General features: G+C 42.9%; 1 protein-coding gene across 23 annotated transcripts in view; it reads right to left on the reverse strand.

Moving 5' to 3' along the window:
- Positions 1 to 17,733, reverse strand: part of IKZF2 (IKAROS family zinc finger 2) — a 116,624-nt gene that overhangs the window by 63,942 nt on the left and 34,949 nt on the right. The window contains exon 1 of one of the 23 annotated variants that reach the window (XM_068196584.1): positions 2,913 to 3,062. The exons of the other annotated variants lie outside the window; for them this stretch is intronic. The gene's annotated coding sequence lies outside the window, so the exon portion shown is untranslated. Of the gene's footprint in view, positions 1 to 2,912; positions 3,063 to 17,733 lie in introns of those variants that run through there. 23 annotated transcript variants of the gene reach the window in all.

Genomic DNA, 17,733 nt, shown 5'->3' on the forward strand with positions numbered 1-17,733 from the left:
TGCCTTGAAACATGTATTTTTACCTGAGGCAGCTAAAGAAAAAAGATTGTATTTCCTTACATGGTTTATTTTTTAATTATTTGAGAAGGAAGATGAGGATGAGGATTTAGGGATCTGGAAATACCTGCTCACAGTTCAGAGATCCCAGCAGTATTGAGTTCAGCCCATTAAGGCAGAACTTAAGAGCATAAAAATTCACCCGCATCTCAAGATGCACATGAAAGGGCTGCTCCAAGAGCCACTTATGGTATGTTACAAGGATGGCAGCATCTGGTTTAGTCCCTTAACTTTTCCAAATGTAAAGGACAGTAGAGTTTATAGTCATTTTCCATTTTCATAAATCACTTCAAGAATCCAAATCTGTTTAAACTCAAATTTTAATATACTGAAAACAGGGGGAGGGTATCTCTGCTGCCTCCTTCCCACAACTTAAAACACACCAGCTATTAAAGCAGCAAGACATTTAAATGACTATTCATTCTGATTTTTTTAAAGCAGTGCTAGGCTTTCACCTGTATCATTATTATGTAGGCAGTGACAGATGGCAATGGAAAAATATAAAATAACTCTTAGAGTATTAACTTTTTTCAGTACCGTATGTGTCAGATTCTTTAGCATAAATAAATGGCATTACACAGTCTCATTAAATCTATACATCTGTGTAGTAACTTGCAATTTATGGATATTTTCTGACACAATGTTCAAACCAACAGGTTTAGCTCACATGTTTCTTTTCTCACCATGCCATCTCCAAGTCACCAGAAAAGCAAACAAAAGCAAAACCCTACACTAAAGATTCCTGAAGAATTCTATGAGAAGATTTGCTATTCATCATCTACACACATTTAAGGGAATGAGAAGGGAAGAGGGTAGTGGGATCATGGAAGAAAGGGGATGGAGAGAGTTGGCAAGTGAAATACATAATTAGGCACCTAAAATTTACATCTTTAACGAGTAAGGAATGACTCCCCAAGTTAGATTAAAACAATAACAATAGGGACAAAAACAGGGACATTTTCTCCTATTGCCCACTGAAGCACAAAAAGCCCCCTCATTTTCACCAGAGCACCCGGGAGCCCTGAGCAGATCCCCCATGGACTGCAGGACTGGAGGCTGAGGCGGAACAGCTCAGGCTGCTGAGGAGCTCAGGCCATCACCAAGCACATGGAAAGGTGCTGTCAGTGCCTTTGAGCACCACTCACCACTACCCAGGGGAATCAGGAAGTCAGAGACATACGAGCTGCGTACACTGAAGCATCTGATACTTCCTCAGGCCTTTCCCAAACGTGTCCCGTAAACTCAGCTGCTCCATGGGAACCACGTGTCCAACCACCCCACAGAGCCACACATACAGGCTCGAAGCAAGGGTTACAGGGGGACAGCAAGGACACTGCACCTCCTGGGACACAGAGCCCTGAGGATGGAGGGATGGCAAGAGAGGGCTGGCTTGTACACACCAGCCTACTCTTGGGAGCACTCCTAAGCTCCCCTTCATTCACCCTTGAATAGGAGCAAGGCAGCTGTGAGGATATCACAGCTGCTCTAGTCCCAGTTAAAAAGACTCTTTTTGGGCAATAAGTTGTGCTCGGGAACTCTCCCTTTAACACAAGAGCCCGCTGGTCCAAGCCGGTGGAACAGGATGCAGCACCACTTGCTGTTACCAAACATTTATTAAAGATGTCAACAAAAGATAAAAATCTGTAAATAGAGCTGCAGTCACAGAACACAGAGACCAGCAGCCCTGCAACCTCAGTCCCCATGGCTGTGGTTCAATAGGTACCTCCCCTTCCAACTCCTTTGGAGATGTTCCCTCAAGAGCTGCAAAGGATCTGGGGAGCTGTTCACTGAGTATCAATGAACGCTCCTGCCTGAACACCAAGTCACACCTTAGACAAACTCAAACCCAGGTGACACATTACCAGTGGAAAGATGAAATCTGGCATTAGCAGCAATTCCTGCACGTCACACCCTTTTGTCTGCTTGGGTAAAGGATCTGTTGGGAGCTATTTACGGACTGGCTCTTTTCCTCTAGGAGGAGCTGGTATTTCTGCCTAAAATTAAGATGGCTTGACACTTCCTACGACGAGGCCCTGTTTTTTACTTGCTTATCACTTTGCCAAAAACAAGTTAGGCTGAAATGTATAGACAATATTTTAATTTTGTGAGTGTGTGTGAAACTGCGAATCAAAACAGTTGAACTGGCTCTGACCAGTTCAGAGAAACCACTACCCCTGGTTCTTAGTGTTCAGGTCAGATGACCCACAATCAGCCAAAATAACAAATCCTGCTTTCCTATGGATTTGTACCCACAAGCTCATTCAAGCCCTCTTTCCTTCGAGGAAGTGCAATTTGGGTGCCTGCTGCCAAACAGAATAAGCACTTCTAAGTTCCACTTGCCTTTCCCCTCACTAATGAGGATCAGCAATCCCAAGAGATCCCCTGACCATGCAACTTCATCTCAGGGGTACACCTCTACTGCATCAGTTCAAGGAAAGTCAGACCCAGAGACAAAACATCACTGACATGACTTACTTTGGTTTTGAGGACAGGTCATGTGCATTTAAAAATCATTACTCACTGCAATGAAAAAAAGGGGAAAAAAGAAGAAAAGGGAAAAGAAACTGGCAATCTAAGAGGCTCACTGAAGCTCTTTAAAGTGCATAATTCCATCATCATACTGTACATAGTACACAATCTCTGAGGGGTAATTATCCATGGATTGGAAGGCAGTGTGAATATACACACAGTCAATATGATGTGCTTGCTGCTGCTTCTCTTTTTTCTTTTTTTTTTTTAAATCAATTTTAATTGTTGTGGATCTATTTCTGCTAATAAAAGAGAGTGAACTGATTCTGGTCGGATAGATTTCTGGATACGGAAAATGAGTGAGCAAAACATGTGAGAGTACTTACTGTATTACCAGAAATATTTATAAATGGCTCTTCCCTCCCTCAGCTGGCAGAATATCAAAGCACTGAGGAAGCAGCACGGATGGCTTCTGAAGGGATGGAGAAAGGAAAGGTCCACTCCTCCATCACCAGCTTGGGAATACAATGCCACAGAACTTCAGCAGAAGCCCAGGCTGGAACTGCTCTAACAGCACCATCTCCCCTCTTGTTAAGGAGCGAGCACTCCTGTGAGCGCAAACTGTACCTGAAAGGATCAAATGAGCCCCTACAGGGAATATATAATGTGACTACTGGGTTGGAACAATACACGAACTGGAGACTCAAGGTTTTTTGTAACTCTGATTCCCAGGAATATCAGTCATTCCACCTGAGGACAATCATCTTCTCTGAAGGCTTGATGCCTCCACATACCAAGCTCAACCCAGACTCTTCGGGCTTGACAATATTGAAACAGTCCCTGTAAATCACAGCACTATCACAATGCATTCACTAGCTGCATTTCTATCAGCAAAATACAAACATGGAGACAAGCATGTTTACCAAGAGCAGCTACACATCACCCCTACCTTGCACGAGAACCTGGCTGAGCCAGGAAGGGCTCTGTCCCCCAGAGCTCCAGCAAAGGGGGGTCCTGTAGAGGTACACACTACACACACAGCAGTACCCTGCAGCTTCCTTGCAGGTACATGTGCCTTTGTGAACTCCCACCTGCAGGCAGCCCAACTCTCTAGAACTGGATTAACCAAATACACACTCTGAACATTGTCTAACGCCACAATTTGTTTCCATGCATCCCACTTGTGTGGACTGGGGATTTCCTGGGGGAGATGAGCACCCTGTTGGCTGCTGTGTTCCTGGCTGCCTCCAGCCTGCTCTCCCTTCCCAGCAGTGGAGGACTACAATAAGGTGCACCAATTCCCAAGTTAGCCTGTGCATGTGAAAATGCCTGGGGGTCCTGTTTCAGTGCAATACTTAGGCAATCACTGATCTTTAATGTTAAAGTCAACAGGACCTCGGTACATCCATAGGTAATTACATGAATTCATCACTGGGCTGAGCAAGCATGTTCCAGCTCACAAAAGCAACGAAAGGACAACATGCAGGAAGAACGAAAAGCCTTCAGGAAAGGATTAGCAGTGTCACAAGTTAAACATCTCCTCCCTGATGACATACAGGATCGGGTCAACTGTGCAGGCAAGCGAGAATACTGTAGCATGAAGTCACAAATGGTACAGCCTGCTCACTCTACTGCCTGTAGTAGCTCTGCAGGTAATGAACACAGAATACTAATGCACAATAAGCAATACTTTAGTAGCTGTACTCTGTAGAAGAGGTAGGCATTTTTCAGTGTTTAACTGCACATCATTGCTATTCCAGATCTCCTGCTTGGATGTTTTAACATACCTAGCAGATTTAAGTGTAAGAAATAACAATAAACCTCTCTGTAATCAACCCCTGAAACCCTGCAAGTCTTGCTTTACGGTTCTAAAAACCATAACCTAGGAGGGCTATAACCTAATAGTGATATGCTGTCTATAACTGGCTACTGAATTACAACAAATAATGTGGAACGACCTGAGCAGCAACTCCACCGAGCAGCAACTCCACCCTACCATTTTAAAAACAGATTTTTACCTATTTGGTGACAATATGAACACATCTCAGTTATAGAGTACTAAGCAACCTAACACTAGTTATGACCAATCTTGGGCTTAAAAAAAAAAAAAAAAGGCATTATTTAAAAATCACCCAAATCCACACTAAATATACAAGTTCTTCAGATGATTATGTCTTCTCATAAGTACAAGAAATATCAAGAATTTACAGTAGGTCGTTTGAGTCCCCCTCATTTACAGCAGGCAGAAAGTAGTTCAGCACCTGCTGAAATAATTGCCAAGCAAGGAAAAGATAAAGATATAAAGGAAATTTATTGGCTGTCTAGCAGACTTTACCTTCAATTTTCCCTTGTCACATTCCCATCAAGTGTATGTACCCGCTCAATTCTAGTTGTGAAGGCTACAGTCACAGCCATGTTAGATTCAACTACCCCTGTGCCAAATCTGATCTGAGGGGTTCAGGAAGGCTCCCAGGAGGGACATATAATTTTATACATCACATGCCATGCTTCATTTATCTGCTTGCATGGGCACAGTGAGTTCACTGACTTCTTTTAAAGTTCTGGAACATTCACAACCACTTTTATTCGTGCATATACACTAAAGACTCTTTGGACAAAGTGACTTGCTCCTATAACAATGCCTTGTTACTACTCTGTTGCCAGGTTTCTGGCCTGGGGCTTTGGGATCAGCAGCTTCCTTAAAGATACCATCAACAGGGGATTCTCACTCCAGGGTAAGAATAAAGCATCTACCATGAGGCAGAGTCTGAGATGTTTAAAACTTAGAGATTTATTTCAAGCAGCTGCACCCCGCACACACGGAGGTGGAATATTCCAGTCTCCAACCTGCAGTTCTGGTAGGAGACATAGGGAAAACAGAGTTTTCACAGTGACTACAAACACAAAGAAATAATCATATGGGTCAAACAAACAGAAATGTTTCATTTGCTATGAAAATCATTTGAGTTGACTCAAGAAATTTGTTTGGGCAAAAAGAAAATAAAACCTTTCTGAAGTTGTGTCACCTCCCCCCTTCTAGTGCTGGCCTTCTTGAGCTGAAATACATATTTTTGAAACAAACATGGAAACGTTTTCTACTTTCAAACATCAAAAGCCATTTTAGTGTTGCTGAAACATTTTCTCCCCCAACGTTTTCATCTAACTTGACTCAATTTTCATTCTGGTTCCTGCTTACAAGCTGCATTTTTCAACAAATTTATTATTTGTCATTTCCACCTAGTGGTTTCCACAACAAGCTCATTCCCAGCAGGCTGTAAGGATGCAAACAAGTCTCAAGTCAGTCTTTTGCACCAGGAGCAAAGGAAGTCTTTCTGAAATGGGCATTGTTTAAATAAATATTTTTTTTAATTAAAAAAAATAAAAAAGCAAACATTTGACACCTCTGCATGTCCTTAACTATACAATATATGATAATTACATAATATTTTGGAGAGTGATACAGCTAAGCCACCTAGCCCATTCTTCAGCACAGGCGGTTCATTCAGAGGCCTTCACTGGCTGCCCAGGCACAACAAAGCAAAGCAGCTCTGCAGCCACTACACCTCCATGGTCCTGGAGCTGCACCCTCTGCTGTGCCTGGAGAGAAAGCATCTGAAAATTACCCTGGGGTGGCAAGGGGGCAGTGATGGAATGACAAGGCTGGGAACAAACAAAGTCTGTGCGTGTCGGTGTGAGCAGTGCTCAAGTGCAGGGCTCAGGCTCTTCCAGGACCCAGCTCTAGCTCTGCTCCCAGACACAGGTGAGACCAGGGAAGTCAGCACGAGGCTCTTATAGATACTTCAGTGCCTTACTGAATTTATAAATCCCCTCACTTCTCTAAACTTCCCCTCAAGATCAGTTAAGACACTTTCATAAATCTTACTTGGCATCTAGTTGCATCCTTAGGTGCCCAAACACATGTTTAAATAGGAATCTGAATCTCCTTGCAACTCAGTTCATCTGCAAAATAGAGATTGTAATTCTTTATCTTATGGGGGCTCAGAGACAATAAATTGATTAACGTTGGAGATTAATGTTCATGTGCTTAAGTCAATGGAAGCAGAAACAAATCCTAATTCAGGGTGACACAGAGCACTTACATGACTCCCAGCATTTGTAAAGCCAGTGCCTTCTCTGTCACGGACAAGATACATCTGCTTGCAAAGAAACTTGCACAATATTCACTCCATATATTTTGGCTCAAGCTAGAAGTAGCAGTCTGCCTCTTTTATAACCCCTTCAGAAAAAATATCTCTGTACAGCCTTTAAATTATCTACTGTTGGGTTCAATGAATTTGATGAAGAAAAGCTTGGAACATAAATCCAAGTGCCAAATGAAGTTTAACACAGACTGCAAGGAAGAGAAAGGCAGGCAGGACTTCACATATGTTTGCACAATAGAGAAATTGTTTGAGCGAATGGGAAGAAATTTCTAAGGCTGATGCCTTATAATATGACCCCATGCCAGTTGAGATGTCTTTCACAAAGACCACATCACGTGCTCTTGATTCCATGACTCATTATTTCCAATGTTAAAAGTACGGCTGGGTACCATACTAAGAAGAGAAATTATTTTGTGTCACTACAGTAATTTTTTCTTACACTGCAAACAGAATACATTGATTAAAGCACACAGAATCTGGATGATGATTCAGGGCAAAATAGATAATTAATAGTAATTTGGAAAGAAGAAGAAACAACATCCGCTAAAGAAGCATTCCTCTGAAGAGACAGGGAACAAAATCTTATCTAGTATTCAATCCATTTTATCCTCTATAAACAACATGACGAGTATCAACTTTAAAGAGAGGTTGCATGAACAGAAAATATCAAGGCTGACATTGTGAAAGTCATGAAGATGAAGTAGACCTTGATTCAGGTGGAAGGAAAAACCTCTGCCTCCCTTTGGCCTCTGCCTGACACTTTGAGCACTTACTCAGGCTGATGGAGCCCAAGCTCTTCATGGCACTGCTGCAGCCTCTGCCTTCTAAGCTGGCAAGGGTGTTGATCACGCATCTGTTTTCATCACAAATTCCATCTGGATTTTAGAATTCTCAATTTAGATCTCATCAAGACTCACACACATCTGCAGAGAGCTTTGATTTCTAGACACCAAAGGCTTCCAGTGGGAAAAAGCTGCTCTGAATAGTTTCCCACCCACTCTCACAGCAAGGCTGATAACAGTGCATTTGTGCCAGTGCTTTTGATAGAAGAGGTACACACACACATATATATAAATGCAGATACATGTGCTGCTGCTGCTGGTGAAGCTCTGCTCTTTTCTTAGCTTGGGTTTGGATGTCCTTGATTGAAAAACATTGCAGAGCAGCAGCCTGAACTCATCGGTCTGCCCTGAGCCCAGCAGCACAGGTTTTAATGAGGAAATATCTGCTGATAGCTTTTGTTTCTACTGTACCTTTAACTGTTGGCAGGAGAATTCAGGAAAGGACTTGGATGTCAGCTAGATACCAAACATCACCAGCTACTGGTCAATCATCAAGCAAACAGCAGGGCTGAATGGAATGGATTTGACCCAGAGGTTACCAGTTTTTCAAAATATTACATGCGACCATTTCTTAAGCAGATTAGATGACACATTCTCAGCCAAACATACACCAGAAAATGGGACTGTTATCCTCCGATTCGTTCTCTTTTTGGAAAAAAAAAAACAGAGGGCAAACTTTTAAAACTTTCAACCTTCTTAAAAAGGCAGTGAGCTTTCTGCATTCCTGACCTTTCACTTGCAGAGGGAATGCTGATTTCTTGCTGAGCTACGGCTCTGATCATCCCTGCCAAAGCTAAGACATACGCGAGCTGGCTTACCCTTGTTTCCACTGGCTGCTGGAGCACGCCAAAGAGACTGTGTGCCCTCCTGCCTCCAGCACCCAGCCAAGCTATCTGAAAAGTGATACTTTTCAGAACCTTATATAGCACTTTAAGAGCTGTATAGAGGAGCTCAAAACATGATGACACAGAGGGCAGCGGTGCAGAGAAGTTGAGAAATGTCTTCTACTTTTGCTCTCAAGCAGATCAAATGGTCAGTTCCAAAGTGGGGCATGATCAACTCCCTAACTTTTTGGAGGCAAAAGTTAGCTGAAAGACTAGAATAACACAGAGTAGGAGTGGAAGTGGATGTGCTCACCCACAGACAAAAAAAGAAGGTTTATTCAAGCATTGCAGTATGACAATCATGCAATGCAAATGCCCCAGTGAAGTGAAAATGTGCAGTCAGCCCTAGAGCCTGAGGTTTCAGCATTCCCAAGGCAGGGCAGTAACCTGCAGCACTCTGGGAGTGGCCTTTGGTCGTGCCATTTCTCCCAGTAAGCCCAACAGGAAACACTAGTGCTGTACAACTGCTTCTGAAAACCCAAGCTACTGCTAGAACATCAAAGCTTGTGCCTGCAGATCCTAAACAGTGCCAGGGTTCCTTCCTGCCCTGTGCTGTTTTACCCAAGAGACAGAAGAAAGGTCTGTCAGGAAGTCTGTACCTGCACTGCCTACTCATCTATGCTGTTATTTACTGCAGTGCCTAAGATGGGCCACAGCCCTGTGACACTACTTCTGAATGAAGAAACAAGGATCAGTGTTTAATTTTACAACCCTTGCAGCACAGATCTGGGGTGCTCCCTATCAGTATCAGCACAGACAGGCTGCATCTTCAGGCTCGAGGAGAAGAGAATTTGGCCCAAGATGTTAAAGGGTTATTTTAAGGAATGCTTTTCTCTTTCTCCCTTCTCTCTCTCTCTCTCTCTCCATTTGTTTGTTTTGGAATTGATACCAGGAAAAAAAAAAAATGTAACTAGGAAACAGAATACATAACCGCCTGAGGTGATGTACAAGAAGTTTCTTAGCATTCTCTGACTTTTTCCTGGTTAAAACCAGTTTGCCTGGGGATGGGCCAGCTCGGTTTCGGCTTCTCCTGCTTTCCCAACATTCCACAGAATAGCATGACCTTCATTAACTCAACACAGCAACTGGATCCAGCTAACAAAATCCAACACATGTAGGCACTTGTCCCCCTCGTCCTCAAGGGTAGAGAAACACGGATACCGTTGCTCCAAAACTGGCCTTGTCATTTCCAGTCCTTATCCTCGCACAACAGATGCTATCAGGACTGCTTCTTGCTGGTCAAAGGCTGCAGCAGCTTCTCTGCACCCTTCTGCTTACTGGATTAACACCCAGTTGCTCTCTTAACTGTGGATCTAGTGAGGGAACTTTGCAAAAAAAAAATAGTTTACAAGGGCATTTGTTACTGAATATATGGACTTGTTCATATTTAAAAAAAACAACAAAAAAAAACCCCAAAAAACCAAACAACCACACCACCAAACAATAACAGAAAACTTCAGAATTGTAGCAGTCTGGATGTGGCTTGACAGATTAGGGGGCATGGGGGGAGGAAAGGTCTAGTCAGCCTGCAATGTTATGTATCTGGAGATACAGCGTAGATAGTGGGGAACACACTGAAGATAACAGACCAGCCTCACATTTCAGTGTTTATTCAAACTTTTCATGTTTTCAGACAAAATTCCACGTTAAAAAAATAAATAAATAAAAAACCAATAGCTATGGGCAGTACAAAGCAAGACACTATTATGAGCTAATATAAAGCAAGCTCTCTACCATTCACACTCAGGAACAGCACTCACAAGCCCAGATTTGGCACTAGCAGGTCTTACACATCCCCTACATCCTGCTACCTTCATTTTTTTCTGTATTGACAGGGAAAAAAACTAGCCACATTTTTAATGGATTAGGGTGTTCGTCACACCTTTGGCATTCCATACTCTCCCACAAGTCAGGCAATCATTAAGAGAACACATCACCCTCTGAAATCCCTCTTGGATAAACAGAAAAGGGGGGAGATCGAGGCAATGCCTCAGATGCATTTAAACAAAACCTCATATGCTCTAAATTTTTTGAACAGCTCTTTTGCAAGAATGTTCAAAAGAATGATCATGTGATCAAGATATGATCAAGAGAAGCTTCAGACCTAGTAACTTCAAAATTGGACTCTGCACCTCATCTAGGGCAGAGAACTGCAGCAGAGGGGCTGCATCCTTTTATCCACTATGCTGTTTGTCAGGCTGTACTATCACTTGTGACAACCTGGCAAATGCTAAATTGGCTCCTAACCCACAAAGGCTCCTCGAGTGAAGCCAGCCCTTTGTGAAGCAGCTGTGCTGCCCAAGGACAGGTCCAGAGGCAGCCACTGAAGCCTCAAAGCTTAAAGCCAGTGTGACTCAGTCAAGCTGTGGATGAGTATCTGGTCTAACCAAGGGTGTGATGCTGGTCCAGTCACTTCCACAAGCAGATGAAAGCTGGCACTACTCCTACTCAGGGAGTGTTCTTCCACCTAAGAACAAGGAAGATCCTTGACATAATTCTAACCACGATGTAAGTCAAAGTACTTTCCAGACTGAGACCCTTTTCTCCATTCCATAAAAGTCACACAAAACTCCATAAAGTCCACAGAAGTAGTAATCAGAATGGAGATGGGCAATGGGAGACAGCAGTAAGCCTGAGTGAAGTGTTGCATAAGCAGTGCTAATGTTTCAGTGGAGTTGGTTAGTTTAGTTTGTCATATCAGCAAAATAAGCAGAGGAAAGTGAAAGTGTTTCATATTTATGAGTTCCATAAATATTCTCAGGACTTTGCTCCTCGGTAAGGATTCCAGGTACCACAGTCATACCAGAAGGAATAAAAAGTACTATCAAGCTTGTACAGCAGTCACTATATCTCTGTTATTTGAGCAAACATACCGAAGTCTGTCATTTTTATCCCCAGTTTAATCTCAGACATAATCATCTGGTGGTGTGTATATTTAACCAAATTCCTCACTCTAGAGCACAAGAGTTCTACTAGCAGACAGCACCCTGGATGCTGCTACAAAGATCCTTACTGTTATGAGCATATATATCAAAACAACCACTGCATTTGAAGTAACCAACATGAGAGGTGACCTCACCATACTCAAATTCCAAAACGGTTTTGGGCACACATTCCCATCTCTCTTGGTCCTTCCCCATGGGGAGTTACACCATCACTTCACCATTTACTGCTGCAAGGGCAAGTTTATGCCACCTAGTTTTACAGATCTAACAGCTAGTTATCCAAGTCCCTGCTAGCACTGTCTAGGTTCCCTGTGAAGTCAATCCAAAGAAATAAGTGTCTCCAGAGGGCAAATAACTTCATCCCACTTGTTCTGTGAGATGATGGTTTCTGGAAAAGCCTACAGTACAAGATAAAATTACTAGTTTGGACTAGATACCTCACCTCTGCAAGGCTGAAGTTCCTCAAAATGAACTCCACATGGATGGCATTATTCAGTACAGAACTTCACAGATCCTTCCACATAGAAGCTGGACAATCTTTTATCAGCCATTCCAGCTGAAACCATTTATTACTAAGACAATGGTCCTTAATCATCTTCAGAGCAAGTCATTCTTGGCAGATAACAAGTAAAGCTGGACCATACTGTTATGCCTCCCCAGCTTTGTGGGGGGACACTCAGATGGCCCACCACCTCCCTATTCTATTTTCTTGCTTATTTTGGTCCTTCAAAAATCCTAAAATTACATGGCTTACCTCTGCCTTCATCTCCATGTTTTACACATGATGTTCAGGTCATGTTCTTGCAATATTATAAGCCTTGTCTGGCATTGAGAAGTTTTTAGTCAAGAGTGTTTTATGTTACTGGAATTGCTTATACGAAATTCCCTTTTACAGATTAATTTATGAGAGAAGAAAATTCTGTACTTATCTTAATTACTTTATTGATTCTTGGAAAAAAAAATACAAACTCAAGCTGGGAAGAAGGAAAGATAACATGCACTTGTCTTTCACATACAGTCAAAATCTTTCCAGTGATGCTGTTTTATAACGGCCAAGATCCACTCTTCTGCTCTAGAGTGGTAAAAACTGACCCTTTTCTCTCCCCCATTCCCATGAGAGAAACAACTACAGAAAAACAGGAGGGGAAAGACAGAGACAGACAGACCAAGCTAGGAAAGTTTTCATATACTACAACTTTGCAACAAGGCTACGTGCATTCACACAGAGCATCCCACAGCAAGGCAGAACCTACTGTTAACTCCCTGTAACAGCAAAAGGAAAAACACCACTAATGAAGGGGATAGGATGGTTTAAGGAGTCCAGAGAATGGCAGGATTTGGACACATTAGGACGAGGAGAGATTGTTAGGATCTCCTGGTCTGACCTGTCCACCCCCATGGACTCCTGTCCATGCCTGCACAGAGGCCACAGCTTGTTGGCTGTCACCTTTCCCTAAAGCACTGACGCTCTCTCCATTGAAGACAGGGCAGGGAGCTTGAAGGTTTCTGATCAGCTCATTTCACTGCCTAGTAAACAACAGGCCCTTACATATGCTGCTCTTCTGGGGGCAGGCCTGAGCTCCCATGCTGTGACCACGGTAATTACCTCAGGACTTGTTACAGGCATGTTGTGATCTGCCCTGAAAATGCCAGGACACAGGGCTGCACTCGGTCATCCGTCATGCAAAGCCTTCCTCCCCATCAAGCTTCCAGCCAGGACACTGAGCAAGGCCAGGTTTAATCCCAGGTTATGAGTGTGCATGAGAGCATACTGCTGGAAAAGAGTGGATTAACAGAAGCTGGAGTACCTCCTTACTCCACAAGTATTGCTAGGGCTAAAGTCCTGCAGGCTGACTCACACAGTTCCCCACCCTCCCTGAAAGAAACAATCTTCTCAAAGACCTATGAACTGAAACAGAAAAGAAAACCTACAGGTTTACTGAAAGGGGTGGAAAAAAAAAGACAAAAGAAAATATCCTAAAGAAACACATGCTTGAAAATTTTCTAGGACTTAAAAAAAAAAATTAAGAAAAGTAATGGAGAAAAAATCACTTTAATAAATTTAAAAGATTCTTATTAAGTGATTTTTATAAAAGCTAGTTACTGCTGAAGAGAGATGTATTGGTTATGTTCTAAACCAGAACAGCCACATAAAAATGGGAAAATTAAGAAATCCACTTGTAGAAAACACTGTTTTAGCTTTTGAACTCTTGGTTTTTCACAGCTCTAGGTTTTTATCTGATTTTTGAAGCCCAGCCTGGTCACACCACTCAACCAGAAGAAGAGGACCACACAGCCTGTGATAGCAAGTACATGAGAACAAGCAGGCAAAGGATGAGGGTCCTGTCCTATCCTTTCCTTTCCCTGCTGCCAGGAATGGAACACACCGTATGAGCCTGGGTCCTTAGCTAAGGGATTGAAAAACAATCACTTCTTCCTACAGCAAAACTGTGAAGGATCAACAGGTTTCCTGTACTATTTAAGGAATTTTAAAAACTACAAAAAAGACTAGTTGGCTTTTGTTAAGACTGGCTGCTCTCAGGTTAGAGGTTACTCTAACAGACATTATCACCAATTGGTTTGAGTTCTTTGGTTGCTGCCTGAGCAGAACTGAAAAACAGATTTGTACTCCCTGCAATAAATTATTGACTGCTATGACTCTCAGGAAGGCCAAGGTGTGGTCCTTGCTGGCAGGTGAGAGGGTGTTTGTTTGCCAGCCTTTCCCCCAACTGGAGGAAAGGTGCTCATAAAGTAAAACTGCAGAAGAAAAGCCAAAAGCGAGAGGCAGGATTCCCGTAAGTGACTTTTTGGTGTTCAGTGGACACGCAGCTTTTGACCACATTTAACCATGGAAGTGTCCTCAGAGCACCAGGGCACCCCGCAAGAAACCCGGAGGTTGGAGACGCCTGTGTAAAATGCACAGAGCTGTCTGACCTTCGTGACATCTCCTTCTCCAGAGCCACAAGTAAACAGGGTCAGGAATGCAGAAAGCACAGATCACACACACACACCACACAGAGCAACCACATGGAAAGACCACTATGGTTCTACCAGGCCACTATTAACTGCCTCTAAAGGACATTCCTGTCCTGGATTCAGGTGGGATTTAATCAACTCTCTGCCCACCACCCATCCTGGAGGCAGGCAGGGAAACATCCTTACTCCTTTACTTCCTTGGGGGGGAAAATAAAACAGAAAGGTAAGCAGCTTAAGTCTGCCCTGTGATCCAGAAGTAGATTTCACCACCTCCTGCCTTCCAACCCAGTTCTCATTCCTGCAGACCACAGCACCTCTCAGATCTGCTCCAGGTGGGCAGATAACACTCACGTACTTCATACCCCAGAGCAGGAAAAGTCATCGAGAAAAAGGGACTCAAGGATTCAAGGGTTTGGTGTGGTTTATAACCAGCACCCTGGGAATGGTAGAGGCTGATAATATTTGAAAGCAAGCAAAGTAAGAGCATAAAATTAGAACTGGAGCTAAGATGCTGTTCTAAGTGTGATGACCTGACTGCAAACAGCAACTCCTTTCACACTTCCCCAGTGCCCTCAGAAGCCTTCAGACACAAGGCAATTCGGATTTCATTCATGATTCCTTGGTACTACAACAGTCAACACCTCAGCACCTTTTCCCCATATTTTGTCTCCTATGCAGCAAAAGATTAGTTATAAGTTTCATGAAAAAAAACCCTATTTTATCAATGGTATCATTCCTTAGGGCATTGCCAGTGCAAAACCCCAAGGGATGTAAAATTAAATGCCGGGTGTCCTTAAATCTTGTAAAGTATTTTCTAGGGGTTTTGGTTGCTGAAAGCTTCAATGACATCAGGCTGTTCACATGGGTGTTTTCATCATTCTGACCTCCTATTCTAAAACACAACTGCTAATTCCTCCATGTTAGAAAAAGGACATTTTAATAAACCTGACAGCTCTACCTTGTATCATTATAAAGTGAAATGCTCCTTGCTAACTCCTGGCTGTAAAAAGCTGGACTTGACATTAAATTGTAGGTTCTAGAAACAAAAAAGATATCATGGCTAGACTTACAGCAGTCAGCACAAAAATTTCCAGGTAAAACACTCCATGGTCAGAGGCTCTCAAAAAGAGCACACTGAACTTCAGAGCCCTGAAGTTACAGGCTAATTTCAGTACATGGTGTATCTTAAATAAAGCCTCCACACGAGCCTTTTTAGGATTGTGGCCCTCATTTGTTTCTAACTGAAGAAATGAAAACTATCATTATATACCTCTGGAAAAGGCTTATTCCCAAATAGATCCTATTTACAGGTCAAAATTCTACCCTGTTTTGTTTACATGCAACTTCCATAAAAAAAAAAAAAAATTAAATACCATCCCCTGAAGATCATGGGATTGTGCAAGTGCCCACAGACTCTTGATAATGTTCAGCCTGGAGGTTCCTCTGAGCAGCATCTGCTGCTCCCTTGCTCTCCTGGGTGCTGGCACACGGCTGCAGTGCCAGGGCTGCCCTGGGCTGGGAGGGTTGATAGCCAAAACCAGTGCAGTGCTGGCCCTCCCTGCCCATACACACCAGCTCATTTAGAGCCAGCCCAGAAGCCTCATTCATGTCTCTGACCACACTGCAGATGTACTCTGAGAGGAGCAGAACAACCCCAAAAGCTTTGGAAAAACTAGCCCCTGAAGTCTAATTTCAAAGTCAAGCTTTGTGCCTATCACAGGCCTGATAAATTAGCAGTTACAGAAAAATGTGTTTCTACAGAAATAAAGAATGTGCTGCACTTCAGTTAATTTAAGAGTTAAGGCTTTCAAGATGACTGGCATTTTTCCTCTCTCCTTGAAAACACCATCTCAGCCATACCTTGGTGGGCCAACACAGGTGCAGCCAAAATATCAAAATTTTAAATCACAATCACCTGTCGCGACAATAGAGTGCAGCATTTCTTGCTGAAAATAGTTTTCAGTTTCTTTTGATTGAAAAATACATTTTTTGTTTGTTTGTTTTAATGCTCCTTATGAGGGAGCCAATCTGGCTGGCAGCCCCCTCCCTCTCCATGCTGCTGCTGAATTTTGATTGCGTGGGGAAGATGGGATGGCTGTTAACCTCTGTATCATCGGGTCAGCATCACAACAACATGCTCCTCCAGCAATCCTACACCTCCTGTCACAGCATTCCGCTACCTCCGCTTGTTTTTCCAAGTTTAATTAAAATCCACTGCAGATTTTTTTCCCATCTGCTCTGAGGGGTTGAGTGGCTCGGCCGTGTTTCTGCTTCTGGAAAGCAGCAGGAACAGAGGGGTTAATGCTCTGTATTCAGAACAAAAACCACAGAGCTGAGGCAGATCTGCACTCATCCAATCCATTCCCTGACAAAACTTGTTGCTAGTCCTGTCTGCGCCATCCTAGATCTCCCAGGTTTCACTGGCTTCTAGCCAAAAGTGTCGTTTTACTCTCATAATGAAGGGGGCCAGAAGGATTTATCTTTCCCAACCTCTCCCTACATTATGTCCATCCCTGCAGAGCAATCTTCTTGTTTTTCCACATTTTCTTGCAGTCTGAAACCCTCCCAAGGGCATATCCCCAAGGATCTGCTGAGATGGAGGGCTTCTCAGCTTACAGCTTCTGCCTACAGTGCTGTATTTAGCCCATTAAAAATCCCAATAAGGTTACACATAAAAGCTCCTTCAAAGTTTTGGCCCTGACACTTTACTCCTCACCTTCTAAATCAAGTTATGCCTTATTTGAAAATCTTCAGAAATTGTTTGGAGGAGTGAATGACCTATTCTGAGGCTTTAAAATTAGATCAAAAGTATAAAGTTGCTTCCTCCCAAGCCACTGTATTACTAAACAAGGAAACGGTCACACAATAAAATTTCCACAAGAAGAATGGAGTCTGTAAACTGAAGCTGTCACAGGTGAAGGAGGAGAAAAAAAAAAAAAGCTGATGCTGTAGTATTTATTAAAATCCTGCAAGCTAATTCAACAATATATAAATTACAGTTCCCACCTTTCAACTTGTGTGAGGAACTGCCTCCCCCAAAACCAACCACCCCTCCCAAAAACCCAAACCTGCATGGCTGAACATTCTCCCTAGGCACTGAGTCAGGCTAAGAGACTCAGGTTAAGGGGGGAGATGCCAGTTTTGCTTTGATCTACTCAAGTCATCTGCTCCTCTGCTGGAGTCTGGGCCTTAGAGACAAGTACAAAGTCTGACCACTGGATTTCTCTTTCCTCTTTCCAGTCTCTTCTCTCCCTGTAACATAATCCTGTACCGAGTTAGTAACAATATTCCCACTGACTCCCAAAACAGGAAAAGCACACCTGAAAAGCAATCAAAAAAAAAAAAAATCTAAAAATCCAGCCCTGTATAATGGTATGTCAGTTTTCTTGGAAAGGTT

The sequence above is a fragment of the Anomalospiza imberbis genome, chromosome 7 (genome assembly GCF_031753505.1).
Source record: "Anomalospiza imberbis isolate Cuckoo-Finch-1a 21T00152 chromosome 7, ASM3175350v1, whole genome shotgun sequence".
Classification (NCBI taxonomy): Eukaryota; Metazoa; Chordata; class Aves; order Passeriformes; family Viduidae; genus Anomalospiza; species Anomalospiza imberbis.